This window comes from Notamacropus eugenii, chromosome 6 (assembly GCF_028372415.1).
Source record: "Notamacropus eugenii isolate mMacEug1 chromosome 6, mMacEug1.pri_v2, whole genome shotgun sequence".
Classification (NCBI taxonomy): Eukaryota; Metazoa; Chordata; class Mammalia; order Diprotodontia; family Macropodidae; genus Notamacropus; species Notamacropus eugenii.
This window is the reverse complement of record NC_092877.1, coordinates 213,759,100-213,778,165: the sequence shown is the minus strand read 5'-3', so window position 1 is coordinate 213,778,165 and position 19,066 is coordinate 213,759,100.

Genomic DNA, 19,066 nt, shown 5'->3' with positions numbered 1-19,066 from the left:
CTCCATGGAGTTGTGCATCTCTAAGCTACTAAATGGAGAGAAGAGCAAGAAAGAAGTTTATAATGCATGTGGATTTACGACTGTAATCAATATATTACTGAAATCCCATGCTCACTGAAGGGTGTCTGTTGAGTTTTTTAAACAACAACAACAAAATGTATATATACATATATGTGTGTGTGTGTGTGTGTGTGTGTGTGTGTGTTCGTCCTTCATTGCTGAAGAAGACCATGCCATCAGAGAAATGATGACATGAGTTGCACCTACTTTGTTTTGAGTGAGAGAGGGCTGTGCAGGTCACCAGCCTCACTTCTCCTCCAGAGCCGTCTGAATCCAGTGACCAGACATTCCTCAGGATGACTAGAGATGGCCCAGGATGATGTACATATACATATATACATATACATGTACGTATATATACATATATATATTATATATATTTCAGAAATCAAAAGAGAGTACCAGGCCCATGTTTTGCTAGCAAGACAATCTTTTTTTTTTTTTTTTTTAGTTCTTTTTTAAACTGGTTGCCTAGCGATGTTATGTTTTGCTCTCTTTAACAATGGCGATCCTTGGATGAATGGAGCTGAAGGTTACTATTTGTTTTAGCTGAGAAGGACAACAGAAAGGTTGTGAAGAAAGCAGTAAATTTAAAAGGGCATACCTAGCTGAAACTGTAGACAAAACAAGCAGCATAGCCAGCTCTTACTCAACTGATCTCACAAGATTTCAGTTGGCCTCCCACCCAAAAGCTATATTTAGTAAAAAGACTTTCAGCCAACTTCTTCATTCAAAGGTAAAGAGGTCCATTTTAGGCTTGTTCTAGATATTATCTAACAGGGATATCTCATTTATTCAGAAGGTTCTACTTTAAAAAGCATGCTAATTCTCATTATTTTAAAGGCTTAACATTTAAGGAATTCAGCATGATATATTGGGAAGCACACAAAAATTAGAGTCACAGGTCAGGGCTGAAATATTAAAGATATTACTAGTAGTAGTAAAATTACTGATAGATATTTACAAGATACTTCAAATTCTGCAGAGTACTTTACATATATTTTCTCATTTGGACCTCACAACAGCCTTTGGAGAGAGATTCTATTATCATCCCCATCTTAAAGATGAGAAAACCAAGGAAATCAGAGGTGAAATGACTTGCCCTGGTTCAAGGTCAAATTTGAACTCAGGTGTTCTTGACTTAATATGTTTCTCAAATCTTTTCTTTTAAGTTTTGTATCAACTACCTTTGTTCAGGACTCACCAATATATATTATTGGGAAGTGTCTTATACCTCTTTTCTTTTTGCCTTCCTGCTTTTGTCCAATCCATTTTTCACAATGCTGCCTTAAATACCATTTTTATTATCTCATCCACATGCAAAACTATTGAATGCTTTCCTCATAGGCTCATAGATGAATTATGGAAGGAAACTTCAAGGAAATATAGTCCACAACCTCTATTTTATTGTTGAGAAAAACAAAGCCCAGGCAGTTAAATGACATGCCAAGGTCATACAGGTAGAAAGTGGCTGAGAAAAAATTTGGATCCAGGTCATCAGATGCCAAATTCAGTATTTTTTGTAATGTCACATTGTCTCCCTATTTTCAGTAGCATCACAAAAAGGCCAAAATACTATTATTTTAGCCATTGCAAAGTTTTCCTCTTTTGTTTGGCTTTCAGTGTACTGCATAACCTCATCCCACTCAGCCTCTACAATCTTTTCCCCATTACTTTGGAATACATATATTCCAGACACTTCCTGGTCATCCCTGCCCTGGTGCTCATAATCAGGCCTTCACTATTTCTCATTGCAATTGTTGAACTTTATTCCTAAATCACTATTCCTGGGTTTAAGTCTTTCCCCACAACAATAACAATAATAGCTAATGTTTATATATCCACTACTATATGTCAAGCACTTTACAAGTATTATCTCATTTGATCCTCACAACAACCCTAGAAGATAGGTGCTATTATTATCACCAATCTACAGATGAAAAAACAGAGATAAACAAGTGAAATGTTGTGTTCAAGGTCATACACATAGTATCTGAGACCAGATTTGAATTCATCTTTTTAACTTCAGGCCCAAAGTTCTATCTATTGTACCTTCTAGCTGCCCAAGTTTAGCTCATCCTCCATACTATGGCCTGAAAATTGAGGAAATAAAATTGATTTGATTTCACAATTAATTTCATTTTTTATCACTACCAACATTTTGGATAACTACCTAAGTCATATTTCATTTGTCCAAGTGAAGTTTGGGAGTTCAGCTTTCATGTAAATCACTCATTGTCTCTGAGTTAAGTGTAGAAGTTCGGTTCTCCTGCTAATCACTGTTCTTTTCTTTTGTCAAGGAAATCTGTTATCCTTGAAAGATGAAGGTGGATGCCAAGGAGTCTGGTCTGTTACTTCTGCAGTACTGGCTTTCCTTCAAGAAAGTCTGACTTGTTATTGCTGTGACACTAACCAGCCATGCCAGGTAGACTGAATCAATCAGAATTTATTAGGGAGCGGTTGTTCTAGACTAGCAATTGCCATTTCCAACCCAATCATATTGTGCCCTTGCCTATGATGCTTCAGATTTTATTACCAATCATACTGCTCCCCCCATGTATGATGCTGTCTTCTATTTTGGGGGTACTCTTCATTTTTTCTTTTTCTATAAAAATGATTTTTCAGCACTCAGTCAGGATCTTAGTTAGATGAGGAGGCAGAGACCTTATTGATTGACAAATTCATATTTTGCTAATAAATTGATCATACTTAGAGCTTTGTGCCTCTGTTTACCTTAATCTCAATCACAACATGGCAAAATGATAAGGACTGACCACATCATTCCTCTACTCAAGAAATGCCAGTGACCACCTACTGCCTCAAGAATCAAATAATTTTCCTGAGTTTAGTTTTGAAAGTCTCTTACAATCTTGTTCCAATTCTATCTTTCCAGGGTTATATATTACTCTTCCTCATGCTGTGATTCCCCCCAGTAGTGTACTGGTAAATGTTTAACAACTGCCTCTCCTTCCCCCCCCCCAAAAGTGTATGCACAACACACTTTCAAGTTTATCCTGCATCATTAACATTTTCTCCATTACTTTATTGTCTATACAATCAATGCAATAATAAACAAGCCCTGATTTGCAACATTTGTCAATTTCCAGGGTCTAAGTACTGACATGGAAAAGTTAGTAACTGAGCTACTGCTTAGCTGTCTTCAGCATGGTTGTCCTAAGTACAACTTAGCAGAGTGGTACTAAGAATTTGGGGATACCCAGCATATGCATATATATGTGTGTGTATGTGTGTGTATATATACACACACACATACACACACACACACACACACACACACATATATACACACACATACATATATATGCCTAAGCAGTTATATTACAAGCACCTTATGGACAAAAGTTATATTCTATCTTGGTATCAATGCATAAAATCATTATAAAGCTTTACTAACATCGCTTAGTGTAAGTGGCACAGTGAAAAGAGATTGCAACCAGGTGCCAGGAAACTATGAGTTCAAATATAGCTTCAGACACTATTTGAATAACTCTGGGAAAGCCAGTTGACTTCTGTCTTAGTTTCCTCCTCTGTAAAATGGGGATAATAATAGCACCTACCTTTCAAGATTGTTGTGAGATCAAGTGAAATATTATTTGGAAAGTGTTTAACATAAAACCTGGCACATAGTACGCACATGATCCCCCCAAACATCCCAACATTCCTTGGTTAACATTAAAATCTAGTCTGTCAAAATATCCTGATGCTGATTCTGAGTCATCAAAAAAAAAAAATCTAAATCATGGGTGGCCTCGAGGCCACATGTGGCCCTCTAGGTTCTCAAATACAGTCCTTTAACTAAATCCGAACAAAGTTGTTCTGTGAAGTTTGGAACAAAGGGCTGCACTTGAAGACCTAGGAAGCCACACGTGACCTCAAGCTTGTAGGTTCCCCATCCCTGGATGAAATTGCATTCAATATGCTAGGGTTGGAAGCTCAATTCCATGTGGACAGTCTCGGGCGGGTAAAGGTGGGAACTTCTAAATCTTAGAGTTCTCACGAGACCCCCCCAGGAAAACAGCAGGGAATCGAGAAGGTCAGACCGAGCTAGCTCGGCTAGCTTGGGTATTTCCGCCTCTTCCCGGGAGATACGTGATGGGTGGAGCCTCCCTGCTCTTGAGGCTGTCCTGGATTGGACACACCTGTTGTCTCCTAACAGGCTGGATATTGATATGTAAACTACGCGACAGAGAGTTTAAGTAGGATCAGGAAAGCCTGAAAGTTCTCTTGGGCGGAGGGGTGCGGAGCGGACAGGACAACAAGGCTCTGCTTTTCCTCTTCTCCTTCTCTCCCCTCCCCCTCTCTCCCCACTTATACTTCTACTTCCAATCTCTTATTGTAAGATCTTTGCCTCCTTGGGATATCTTTCTCTTTCCCTCCTAAGGAAGAATTCTCCTGCACTTGTAACTAGACCCTGAAATAAAGCTCAACCCTTGTTCGACTCTGGAACGTCCTTTCTCTCATACGAGCATCCGGTTTGGCCAACCGAAGACCTCGAGAGGTGAGGTAAGAAGACTCGGGTAGCCCTCAGGCCTCTAGGCCTGGCACAATACATTCTGCTTATGAATGTAAAGAAACATATAATGTATTTTGCAAAGATTTCCATTAAATTTGGTTAAAATTAAATGATTGTCAGTTAGAAGGAGGGAAGAAATTCCATTTTTAAAAGATATTACTAATATGGAGCACTTCAGCTATCTCAATTACACCCTCAAAATTTAGGTTAAAAGAAGCATCTCCCTGTACAATGGCAAACCCTAGGATTTCTGGAAACACATAAGGTTTCTTTGATAAACATCTAATGATTCCTGGAAGGCAAAAAAAAAAAATGAGAAAAAAAGTCCTCAAGGACACAATATTCCAATTTAACATCATTCCCATTTACTATTTTCTCTGTAAGGCAGTTTCATACACATATACAGTGTTCATGTTGAGATACACACTGGGAAATATGTAATGTGATCACCCCTAAGTAGCATTTATTAAATACCCCAATGAGCACAATGCTGCATGAATGTGCAAAAGTTAACTGGAGTAAAAGACAGTAGAAATAAAAATTCTAAGTTAAAAAGAATATCAGCTCAGCTAAGACATATGTCAATCAAACCTGAGTTACAGTGCTGATTCATGGGTTTATGCTCCACTCTTTATTTCCTATTTTCCATGAGTATGTATTAAAAGACTCTTTCTAATTCTTTGCTTTCTCTGAGCCATGAGCCCAACATTGTAATAGAAATGCATCCTAGAAATTTTTCTTCTGTTCACCACTGCTGATGACCCTGGTAGCTCAGCTCCTCAATGGGGTCTCCCCTGCTTTATAAGAGACTCTGTGGCTGGGATTTGAGGCATAAACTGGATGATTAAAGGCAATAGATGTCTATTATTAAGGGACCAGTGTATTAGAACCACTGAACTACAGTAAAAAGGGGAAACATTACAGAATTTGCATTCTACATTCTAGGTTCAAGGATATAATAAATAAAAGCAACCTTAAAAAAGTAACCTAGAAATTTGAGAAAAAGTAATCTAAGACTAATTGCAAGACAACACAGACAGATGATAGAATAACTCATTAAATTCAGAAATACTCAGAGGATTTTTTTCCAACTAGCATTAGAATCTGGGGATTAAGGTCCTAACTAATCATAAACTCTGTTCCTTTCTGCAAATTACCATCTCTCTGAGCTTCAGTTGTTTCACCTAAAATTGGACAATCTCTGATATTCTGTTCAGAGCTAAAATCCTGGGCTTCTCTAAACCATGTGTAGGTATCTGAAGCTAATTTTTGAGCCATGTCTGAAAGATTGGGGTGGATATGACTTGGTTGAGAGTATTGTATGACATGTCAAGTTAAAGGAGGAGGTGTTAAATAGGACTATTGACTTTGTTAAAGCAGATATCAGTGCCATTGGAGGTATTGCTGACAGAATTGGTTCATAACAACATTCACACTTTTTCTCTTATTATCACTTGGGGGAAGGGGGCAGGTGCAAAGCAATCTGGGTTAAGTGACTTGCCCAGGATAACACGGTTAGTGTCAAGTGTCTAAGAATGGATTTGAACTCAGGTCCTCCTGACTCCAGGGCCAGCGTTCTCTCTACTGCACCACCTATCTGTCCCTTCTCATTATCTTTTGTTCCAGTGTAATATACAAGATACCTGGAAAAGACTATATTGTCTTGTAAAGCCTAACATTTTAGACTGAATTCTTGGAGATTCCTCCAATTTCTGTTATATTTTGTTTTATGATGGAATACAACTTCATTGGGGTCACAATCATATCTTCTATATGTGAATTGTGAGAATGTGCATGTCTTGACTGGTACTATCAATAATTATTATCAATAATTATTGAAACTCTCTCATATATTTAAACAATGACTATGCCTCATTCAGCAGTTATTCCTCAACAAAACCGCCCTGAAGTATATCCTGAATAGATAGTTGCCTACAAAATGATTGGAGGGTTAGAGTCCAACTATCCAAAATTAACTTTGACCATTCTACTATATCATTTTAAATGGTTACCACGGTTAGGTATTTCTAAGGTTCAAATTATTGTTGGCCAATCAATCAATAAACTCCTCCTATGCAGTGTATATACATATATGCATACACACACACACATATATGTATGTATACATATATGTGTGTGTGTGTGTAATTGAGCTGTTCCATCAAGGTAAAGGTGGCACTAAACATTTATTGATATATATTATTTTATGTCACCTTCATGTGGAAATGCATTTCTCCCTCTTAGAACAAATAATGAAAAAGAAAGATGGAAAAAAAATTCAACAAATCTAATCAACATATCAATCAAGTCCAACATTTTTTTCTCCAAATTTATTGATTTATTTGTTGTCAGTTTTCAACAGTCAGTTCCATAAGTTTCAAATTTTCTCCTCCTCCCTCCCCCTTCCCTCCCCAAGATGGCATGCAATCTTATATGGGTTCTATACATACATTACTATTAAACACATTTTCACATTAGTTATGTTGCATAGAAGAATTATAGTGAGTGGGAGAAACCATGAGAAAAACAAACAAAACATAACAAAAGAGAAAATAGTCTGCTTCATTCTGTGTTTCAACTCCATCATTCTCTCTCTGGATGTGGACAGCACCCTGCTTCCTGAGTCCTTTGGAGATGTTCTAGGTCCTTGCATTGCTGTGAAGGGCTAAGTTTATCAAAATCAGTCCTTATACACTGAGGCTGTTCCTGTGTATAAAGTTCTTCTGGTTCTGCTCACGTCACTTAGCATGAGTTCATGTAAGTCTTTCCAGGTTTTTCTGAAGTCCTCCTGTTCATCGTTTCTTATAGCACAATAGTATTCCATTACATACATATACCATAACTTGTTCAGCCATTTCCCAACTGATGAGCTTCCCCTGGATTTCCAGTTCTTGGCCACCACAAGAATGTACATGGGGGTAAGTCCAACTTTTTTTTTTTTTTTAGAGTTCTATATTTACCTACTTCTGCAAAGAACAGAGAAAGATATAGTTTAATATATATTCTTTTGGCCAAGTTTAGTTGTTATAGCCATAAAGTTTTAGTTTCTTTCTTGTTATTGTTGCCATCCTTTCTTTTTTTCATTGTTGCAGTGCTATAATTTTTCTAGTCTCACTTACCTTACTTGGCATCAATCCATATGTCCTCTCATGTTCCCATTCCCTAATCAATGGCATTCACCTTGGTTCCAATTGCTTACTACAGTGAAAAATTTATAACTCATTCAATACGGTGCTTGTTTTTGACAACTGCTCCAATATCGACTATTTTCAACTTTTTTTTTTATTCTTGAAATTTCCTGAATGTGAAATGAAACCTTGGGGTTGTTTGCCTTTAGATTTTTTTATCCATTGAGGAATGACTGTTATTGTTACATATTTGTTAGTGCATTCTATCTCAGCAATCAGTAAGAAATTCATTTTTGAAAGAAACATGTGAAGAGCATTTTTTAAATGAATGTTTGGAAATACTTTCATCATTATGTGATTTTGTTGCTGTAAATGATGTGTACCATATTTGCACATTTTCAGAATTTGGAAAAAGAATTTTCTAATCTGTTTAAAATCCTCCAAATGACAAATTTTTAAACATAAAAATACAACACCTTTGGATTCATTTGCAAGAATAATTGGGTGACATCAGGGAAAATGGAAATTTCTAGCCAAATTTCAACAAAAATGTTTCCATAAATAATAGCTGAGTTTGAAAAATAAATACCGTGGTTTAGGATGCCTTTCTTCCATTTGGAGGTTTTTCTTTTTCAGCTATGGAAGTCATTTTAAAAAAAGCATTTAACTGAATTAGAGACACATATACAGATATAAATTATAAGAAAAGAAATGTGTAATGGGACATGCTCATTTTTTTTTCCAATAAAGATGTGTAATCAAAATTTTGTTAACTGCTGGATAGAGACATGACAGTTGCCCTCCTTGTGTTTAAACTAGGAGAGAAGTAGCCAGGACTCTCAGAGATCGTCTTTCCCAAGGGTTACCTCTTTTGTTTAACAATGTAAAGATCTTAGTAATCCCCATGCCCAAATAAAAGAAGGAAAGAGAGAAGGAGGAAAGAAGGAAGGAAGGAAGGAAGGAAGGAAGGAAGGAAGGAAGGAAGGAAGGAAGGAAGGAAGGAAGGAAGGAAGGAATCAGAACATAGGACACTACTACATAGCAGGTCCAGATATGGAATGAAAGCTCCTGAGGGGGGGGCGGAGCCAAGATGGCGGAGTACAAAGACACATATACACATAGCTCCGAACCCACAACCCGTGGAACATCGGTAAAAAGGAACTCACAGCGAATTCTGGAGTAGTAGAGGCCACAGGACAGTGGAGCAAAGGAGATTTCTGTTCCAGAGGGACCTGCAAACCTCTCGCAAAAAGTCCGTCGCTCTGTGGACATGGAGCCCAGCCCAGCCCTGCTGTGGCTGCGGCACAGAGAGGAGGAGATCTGAGCGGGCTTCAGGGACGGGATCTCCAGCGGCCATACGGGTCCCTCCACCCACAGGTGACGGGGGTCAGTGAGAGGGTCTTCTTGGCAGGTCGAGAGGGGAGTGGGGTGCCCCCATAACTCAGGCCCCCTCGGGAGGCAGTAGCTGACGCAGCGGCAGACCAGGTCTCCCCAAGCAGGCAGGAGCCTGGATCCATTGTTAAAGGTTTCTGCATACACCCCCTGAAGGAACTGAGCCCGAGAGGTGGCCCGGCCCCCACCTGAGCACCTGAACTTAATCTCACACTGAATAGCAGCCCTGCCCCTGCCAAAGCCCCAAGGCTGGGGAGCAGCATTTGAATCTCAGACCCCAAGCGCTGGCTGGGAGGATCAGGAGGCGAGGTGGGTGTGAGGAGAATATTCAGAGGTCAAGTCACTGGCTGGGAAAATGCCCAGAAAAGGGAAAAGAAATAAGACTATAGAAGGTTACTTTCTTGGTGAACAGGCATCTCCTCCCTTCCTTTCTGATGAGGAAGAACAATGCTTACCATCAGGCAAAGACACAGAAGTCAAGGCCTCTGTATCCCAAACATCCAGACTAAATATTCTGTGGGCTCAGGCCATGGAAGAGCTCAAAAAGGATTTTGAAAATCAACTTAGAGAGGTGGAGGAAAAGCTGGGAAGAGAAATGAGAGATATGCAGTCAAAGCATGAACAGCAGGTCAGCACCCTGCTAAAGGAGACCCAAAAAAATGCTGAAGAAAATAACACCTTGAAAAACAGGCTAACTCAATTGGCAAAAGAGGTTCAAAAAGCCAATGAGGAGAAGAATGCTTTCAAAAGCAGAATTAGCCAAATGGAAAAGGAGATTCAAAAGCTCACTGAAGAAAATAGTTCTTTCAAAATTAGAATGGAACAGATGGAGGCTAATGACTTTATGAGAAACCAAGAAATCACAAAACAAAACCAAAAGAATGAAAAAATGGAAGATAATGTGAAATATCTCATGGGAAAAACAACTAACCTGGAAAACAGAACCAGGAGAGACAATTTAAAAATTATGGGACTACCTGAAAGCCATGATCAAAAAAAGAGCCTACACATCATCTTTCATGAAATTATCAAGGAAAACTGCCCTGAGATTCTAGAACCAGAGGGCAAAATAAATATTCAAGGAATCCACAGAACACCGCCTGAAAGAGATCCAAAAAGAGAAACTCCTAGGAACATTGTGGCCAAATTCCAGAGTTCCCAGGTCAAGGAGAAAATATTGTAAGCATCTAGAAAGAAACAATTCAAGTACTGTGGAAATACAATCAGGATAACACAAGATCTAGCAGCTTCTACATTAAGGGATCGAAGGGCATGGAATAGGATATTCCAGAAGTCAAAGGAACTAGGACTAAAACCAAGAATCACTTACCCAGCAAAACTGAGTATAGTACTTCAGGGGAAAAAATGGTGTTTCAATGAAATTGAGGACTTTCAAGCATTCTTGATGAAAAGACCAGAGCTGAAAAGAAAATTTGACTTTCAAACACAAGAATGAAGAGAAGCATGAAAAGGTGAACAGCAAAGAGAAGTCATAAAGGACTTACTAAAGTTGAACTGTTTACATTCCTACATGGAAAGACAATATTTGTAACTCTTGAAACTTTTCAGTATCTGGGTACTGGGTGGGATTACACACACACATGCACACACATACACACACATAGAGACAGAGTGCACAGAGTGAATTGAAGAGGACGGGATCATATCTTAAAAAAATGAAATCAAGCAGTGAGAGACAAATATATTGGGAGGAGAAAGGGAGAAATGGAATGGGGCATATTATCTCTCATAAAAGAGGCAAGCAAAAGACTTATTAGTGGAGGGATAAAGAGGGGAGGTGAGAGAAAAACATGAAGTTTACTCTCATCACATCCCACTAAAGGAAGGAATAAAATGCACACTCATTTTGGTATGAAAACCTATCTTACAATACAGGAAAGTGGGGGATAAGGGGATAAGCAGGGTGGGGGGGATAATGGAAGGGAGGGCATGGGGAGGAGGGAGCAATTTGAGGTCGACACTCATGAGGAGGGACAGGAGCAAAAGAGAATAGAAGTAATGGGGGACAGGATAGGATGGAGGGAAATATAGTCAGTCTTATACAACACAACTATTATGGAAGCCATTTGCAAAACTACACAGATTTGGCCTATATTGAATTGCTTGCCTTCCAAGGGAAGGGGTGGGGAGGGAGGGAGGTAAAGAAGTTGGAACTCAAAGTGTTAGGATCAACTGTCGAGTAATGTTCTTGCCACTAGGAAATAAGAAATACAGGTAAAGGGGTATAGAAAGTTATTTGGCCCTACAGGACAAAAGAGAAGACGGAGACAAGGGCAGAGAGGGATGATAGAAGAGAGAGCAGATTGGTGATAGGGGCAATTAGAATGCTCGGTGTTTGGGGGAGGAGGGGACAAAAGGGGAGAAAATTTGGAACCCAAAATTTTGTTAAAATGAACGTCAAATAAATAAATTTAAAAAAATAAAATAAAATATTAAAAAAAAAAAAAAAAGATCCTGAGGTGCTGAGAAGCTGTAATAGGGAAGGGAGTGGTAGGGAATATAAACAAGGAGGAAATTATAAAAAATTTATTAAGGGAATATTGAAACTAAACACCTTTTCCCTTTTCTTAACCTTGAATAATCCTTGTTCTATAGACATTTTTGTTGTGTATATCAACATGTGTATTTCAAAGCTAAGACTTGAACTGGGACTTAAATCTAGAAATATGGGGAAATTTTTCATAATTTCATTATGTAACCTAATTTTTTAAATTTTTATTTACCTTCAAAAAATAATGAATATAATGAGAGCGAGAGCGAGAGTGAGAGAGAGAGAGAGAGAGAGAGAGAGAAAGAGGGAGAGAGAGAGAGAGTTTTATATGCTAAGTAGAATTTTTTAAAAAGAGGTTTGTTCATGAAACCACAGATGTCTATAACATGCAGCTTGGTTTTTAAAAGTATATAACAAACTCAACATTTTACTTTCAAAACTGTCCTGGTTATCTGTTTTCTTCTAAAATTGCTTTTACTGTCTTCCGTATATTAAAAAATGTTTCAATGCACCTCTTTTCTCTTTTTTCTTCTTTTGGCAATACTATCACTAGCTCCTCTCTCCTCTTGCCATAACAGAAGAAAAATATAAACTTTGTAACCAATACTCATAGTCAAGCAAAAACAAATCCACTGTATAAACTAAGATTAACATTGTCAAATATAATCATTTGTTTATTGAATTGAAATCTACTAGTCATTTCGCTGTGTGTCAGTATGAAATAACAAACTTGATTTTTTTTCATATTATTCTAAATTCATCACTCTTCTTATTGGTGCACTTTACAACTAGCAAAAAAAATAATTACTGCCTCTTAGTTGCTACAACGAAATGAAAGATTACAAAATGTGTTATCATCTTATCTGGGTTGAATCCTAGATCTTTTTCCTACAATATTCATAACTTTGAGTAAGCCATTTAACCTCTATGGCACTCTGCTTTGTCATCTGTAAAATGAAAGAGTTGTTCCAGATGGTGTCTAGGATACCTTCAAGATTTAAATTACATAATTCCATGAAACTAAAGAGCTTTTTCTTATCTGCTTGAGGACTGGCACTCTGAAAAGTTTCCCTGGCTTTGGGGATACCTTTCTTGCTTTGGTGCAACTTGCACCAAATCTCAAAGCAAGGTAGTTTTAGTTTAAGAGATTCTTGGGTTTATCAATACTACAGATAGGAGAAAGTAATGATCATCTGGTCTTCTATTTTTGTGTCCCCATAGGATATGATGTGTATTGTGTCCTCCACCAACGTTGGAGGTGAGTTTTCTTTTAGAGATTTTAGCTGTCTTCTCCATCTTTGTCCCCTACTTCCTAATCCCTCAAAGATTTCCTGCTCCCCTTTAATGACCCAGACTTTCCTGGTCTCTAGCCCTCCAAGACTCAGCAACATTGAAAAGGTGCAGGTGCCATTATTTACATTTTTAAGCAATAGTATTCACACTAATGTGCTAACTCTCTTAACCATATTTGCATTTTAAGAGCTATCTCTGCTTATAGAATCAAAGGCTTTGTTCTAGTAAATGGAATTTCAGGAGATAGCCTGCAGGTTTGGGATGGGGAGGGGAGAGAAGAACCTTCCAGTTGTCTTTGAATTCAAACTAGAATTGCTGAGGATAATCCAGAAAATAAAATCTCCTTTGGTCTTTCTAGGTTACCTGAGTGGAAAAAAGGACAATAGGAAACCTAGGTTAGACCCTTCCCTTCCATTTCCATTCATCCCACAGAATATTGATCATCCTCTCGTCCCCAGTTGATGAACCATCCTAATTATTAGAGCTGTAAGGAGACTTAGAGATAATTCACTCCAATTCTATCATTTTTCAGATGAGGAAAGACAGGTCAAATAAGTTAACAACCCAAGGTCACACAGCTAATGTTTGGCAGAGTCAGGGAGATAGTAAGATACGATAGAAGGAGCACTGGATTTGAAGTTAAAAGATCTGGATTTGAATTCAATCTCTACTATTTATTAGCTCTGTGAACTTGAGAAAGTCAATTAACCTTTCTGGGCCTCAGTTACCTCTCTGCAAAATGAGAGAATTGGACTAAATTTCTTCTAAAATCCTTTCTAACTCAAAAATCTATGATCTGATAAAAAAAAAAGTCTACGATCTTTTAATTCAAATTCCTAGCTTCATTGCCCATACTTTCTGCTAGCTTCATTGCCCATACTTTCTGCTACTTCCAATCCTCCAGAACTCAGGAAACTCATGACATGGGGAGGGGAGGAGGAGGGGTAGAAATTGTAGAGAAGCAGAGAGCAGCTATTCCTCTTAGAACAATAACCTCAAGTTGTTGTTTGTCTTTCATTTTCTGAGAGCCAATGACATCATCGGGTGATGCCTTGATTCAAGCATGAATTGGATTTAAGTGAGGCAGAGTTGCATAAACTCACCAGTCTCACACTTCTCTAGAGTCATCAAAACCTAGTGGTAAGAGAAAAATCAGGACAACTATTTGGTAACCTGGGATGCGGTGGATGATGACCTTGGCATCTTCAATTGTCTGACCACAGCATCTGTTTCAGTGGTCTTCGTGGCCTATGGAACAAATTGTGCTCATTGGCCCATTCCACTGGGGAAAGTTTTCATATGCTTGAGTGGACATCTCCCTAAATAAGGTCATATTTAAGAGTTGAAGAGAGGCAATTTGGCCTTTTAATTACGAAGACCTGAGTTCAAGTTTCACTTTTGACATATTCTGCCTGGTCTTTTTCACATAAATGGTCCTGTGAAATAAATAGAATGGGTAGATATTGTTATCTCCTTCTAACAAATAAAGAAACTGGGGATAAGGATGATTAAATGAACTGTCTCTCACAAAGAGATTCTTTGTTTCTGGACAAGTGATTGAAACAGTGTAAGGAGTTTCCAGTAAGGAAACTCCCCAGTTGGGATCTGGAACTCACTTTGGAGCCAGAAGGTATTGGAGATACAAAGAAAATCTGTAAAGAAGCAAATCACTCTAAATTTAATCTGTATTATTAACATTTTCTCCAGCACTTCCTTAAACCTAGACAATAGACAAAATAATAAATCAGGCACCTATTCTATGATTTGAAGATTAACTAGATTGGGAAGGACCACACCCACCTTTAACTAGGTTGGGCAGGATCATACCCAACTGGGAAACCAATTTCTGTTTCCAATATAAACAGAATCCAGTCTGAAGGACAGGAGTTCCTTTACCCTAGGGGAAGGCACTCCTGTCCTTCAGACCCTCCGTTATGTGAAACAGTCCTAGCCACCTGGGGGCTTACATCCTACTGGGGGTGATGGGAGGGTAGGGGGTTGGGCAGGGAGGAATACAAAAGATACTCCAATAAGCATAAGAAAAGGGGGGTTAGGGAGAGATCAAAGTGTGTTAGAAAAATGAAAAAGGAGATGTAGAGACTCAGAGAATACTTCTCAGAAGAGGGTAGCACCTGATGCGAATCTGAAAAGAAAACAAGAATTCTTACTGGCCATGAGATGGAGGTAACGTTGGGGTGTGCTAGTAAATATTCAACAATTAGCTCTCCCTCAAAGAAAATCTGTAGAGAAGCAAGCCACTTCAGGTTTAATGTGCATTATTAATATTTTCTCCATCACTTTCTCAAGCCTAGACAATTAACAAAATAATAAATCAAGCACCTATTTGTATTACTTGCAGATTTCTAGGCTAGGCACTGAAAATTTAACACTCACCCCCGTGAATGTATTCTAGCATTGGAGGAGTAGGACAGCTTGAGCAAATGCATAGAAGCAAGAGAAATAGTCAATTAACCTTTATTGGCGGCAGCTAGGTGCTGCAATGGATAAAGCTCAGGGCCTAGAGTCTGGAAGATTCATCTTCCATAGTTAAAATCTGACCTCAGGCACTTATTTAGCTGTGTGATCTTGGGCAAGTCATATAACTTTGTTTGCCTCAGTCCCTTATCTATAAAATGAGCAGGGAAAGGAAATGGCAAACCTCTTCAATACCTACCAAGAAAACCCTACAGCTGAAAAAAAAGATAACAATAACAGCAAACCTTTACTAAGCACCTACTAAGTGCTAAGGATATAAAGAAAGGCAAAAAAAACCAAGGAGCTGATAATCTAAGGAAGGAAGAGAATATATAAAAAAGAAGCTCAAAAGGGGTTGGGGAGAGGGTACATGGCCCCTGGGCATGATGCCAGCTAGTGAAAAATGAAGAGATGACTGCATTGGCAAGCATTTTAAATAGAGGAATGGGAAGGAGCTGTCCACTAACCACTTTCTACCTTTTCCAATTAAAATGAAGAAGGGGCCTCAGGGCAACGAGGAACTATGACTTTCAGTGTCTATTTGATCTTGCAATATGTTGGATAAGCTGATAAAGTAAGATTTATGTTCCTGTGTTAAAAATCTAGCCTCAGACACTTACTAGCTCTATGACCCTGGGCAAATCACTTAATCCTGTTTGCCTCAGTTTCCTTATCTGTAACTTGAGCTGGAGAAGGAAATGGCAAACTACTTCACTATCTTTGAGAGAAATTAATATATAATTATGTTAATAGCTAATTATTCATTGGTAGTTCAACCTTTTCCTCCTATTTCTTTTAACACTCTACTCCAGAAAAGGTCAGTCCTTCTCTGATTGATAAGATTACTCCTAGCCCCCGAGGCACATGTTCTTAACTAGGTTAGGAGGGACTTCACCTAGACATTAACTAGATTGGGAGGGACCACATCCACTTGTTAACTAAGTTGAGGGGACCACACCCACCCTTAACAGAGGTGAGAAGGACCACAACCAACTGGGAAACCAATTTCTGTTTCCAGTATAAACAGAATCCCGTCTGGATAAGACCTTACCCTGGGGGAAGGGACCTCTGTCCTTTAGAGCCTCCGTTAGAGTTTAAGGCAACTCAGCTGCTGGAGGAGAAAACTAGCCAGATAGGTAAGACAGAAATGACTTCCCCTGCTACTCAGTTTCAAAATCAAAACACATTTTTCTCTACTGGAGGAGCTTTTAGCCCACCTCTTCGTTAATGTCCAACAATCAAGGTTGAGTTTCACTTGTCAGGTGAGTTCCCTGTCTGAAGATACACACCTGATTTAAAATGTTTCAGAGTCTCCCTTGGCACCTTTGTTTACCAAGAAAAACCACTGACCATAAATGTATTTCTTTTTAACTAACCCAAATAATAAATTGATTATTAAATACTTGGAAATGCTGGCTCTTGGGGATTTTATTCATGACATTGCCAAGAAAATCTCAAGGGGGATCAAATGGGTCTTCAAGAGTTGCACAACACTAAAATAAGGAAACAACACAAACCAAGACTTTAACTAGAAGTAGTTATTTGAGCAAAGAAATGTGGGGCACCTGGGTGTCACAGTGGTTTTAAGTGCTAGACCTAGAGTCTGAATCAAATCCAGCCTTAGACACTTATTAGCTGTGTGACCCTGGGCAAATCACTTAGCCCCTATTTGCCTCAGTTTCCCCATCATTAAAATGGGGATAATAATAGCACCTACCTCACAAGTCGCTGTAAAGACCAAATGAGACAATAATTGTTAAGCACTTAGCATAACTCTGGGTATATGTGGTAAGTGCTCTAAATATGTATTATCATCATCATCATTCAGAGCCGACTTTTCCCTTTATATTGTGGAGGATTATATTTTATATTTTGTGTATTTGCTTACATGTCTCACCTGTTCTAGAAGGTAATCATCTTTTTTTTTTTTTTTAGGGGTAAGACAAGGCAATCAAGGTTAGGTGACTTGCCCAAGGTTGCATAGCTAGTAAGAAAGTCAAGTGTCTGAGGCTGGATTTAAACTCAGGTCCTCCTGGCTCCAGGACCCATGCCTCATAGGTTCTAATATTTTTGAGGGCAGAAAGAAAGCCTTATTTTTCTTTGATTTTTTAGAAATATTTAGTTTTGCACATAGAGGAAACAAGAGTAGCTGGGGCTAGGGGTGGGTAAAAAGCCAACTGTGTTGTAAAATATAAGGTGGGGTGTGTCCAGAGACATATTTTATATTACTTTTTTGTTAATGCATATATTTTGAATACTACAAAATTTGACTGTATGGCATGAAAGTGTTCTCTGTGCAATTGCATTTGTTAAGAGTGAAGACTCAAAATTTCTGAGGTAGACTGTCACTTACAAGTACAGTTTTGAAATGTATGGAAGAACAAAGGTATGAAAAGAAAACAGCAACAAAAGTTTATTTTGTCAAATGTCGTACCTCTGTTTGCTACCTTCTACTCATCTGTTCAGTTTTTTTTTAGTGAAAACATTAATGTCACTGAAATTACATTTCCTTCAACACTTAGAAAAACTTCCAGGATTTCAATGGGTCCAAATAAATAATCTATGAGATTGTCTCACATGCTTAATTGACTTTTAAAATCACAGTGTGTTTCATTTTAAAAAATACTATATAAGTAGTGCAGTGTGGCCAAGGAAATCTTACTACAAATATGAGAATCTACTGGTCTCCATAATGAACGAAACTCCCAAATAAAAAGAACTTACTTAAAAGGCAATCACCACCATGAAAAGCTGAAAGAAATGCACTACTGAAATCATCATGAATTTGTGAAATTCTGTTTTTAAATAGAATCATAAGGGTAATAAATGTTGCACACTTCCAAACAGGGAGTCAATAAACTCCAGAATTTCAAGAGCATTGTTCTTAAAGCTCAACAATTTGACCTCAGTCCCCTCTGTAACGTAATTTCTTTCTTGCAAGTCTTCATCAAAAGACAAACTCAATAAAAATAATCCCATCATTCCCTCTAGACCCAGCACCCATTGTCCTCTGCAATCTGAGAATGACCTAAAAGCAGGGGCCCAAATGCCAACATTCTTATCAAAAAGCTTTCTATGAATTTGAGGAATAGGGAGAGGTTGAGGCAGGAATACACTTCTCATTCTGGAAGGTGTCCTAAGAGGATGCCTCATCACACCACCCAGGGAATGAATTTTGAACTCATAATTCCCTTCTTTTTAGTGGATGGCTCTAATTGAACCAGGTCCTTCATACTCAGAATTATGCCCCCTCTGAGAAATCTTTCATCTGCTACTTTCAAGGCCTCTGTCCCTTGTCACAGCATGTTCCTCATTGCCAGCAGTAGCTGCACTGAAAACATCAGCAGAGAAGAGCTAAGATTTACCATATCAGTTTTCTAATAAGGAAATAATTGTCTTTGCCAACCTACTACATTTTAAATGCATTGATAGAGACAAGTAGGTTTTCCCATCAGGAATCACTGCAGAATAAGATCTAACCACATAATACTATTGTGCTCTGAATCAATGAATATCATGGGATGAAGAAGCTGTTTAATGGTAAATTCAGCACAATGTTTAAGGACCAAAAAAAATATGTATCTAACATATGCAGTTTATCCCATGTTCTAATAAAGAATGTCAAGGTGCTTCAGCTAACAGAACACAATGAAAATGTTACTTTTTCAGAAT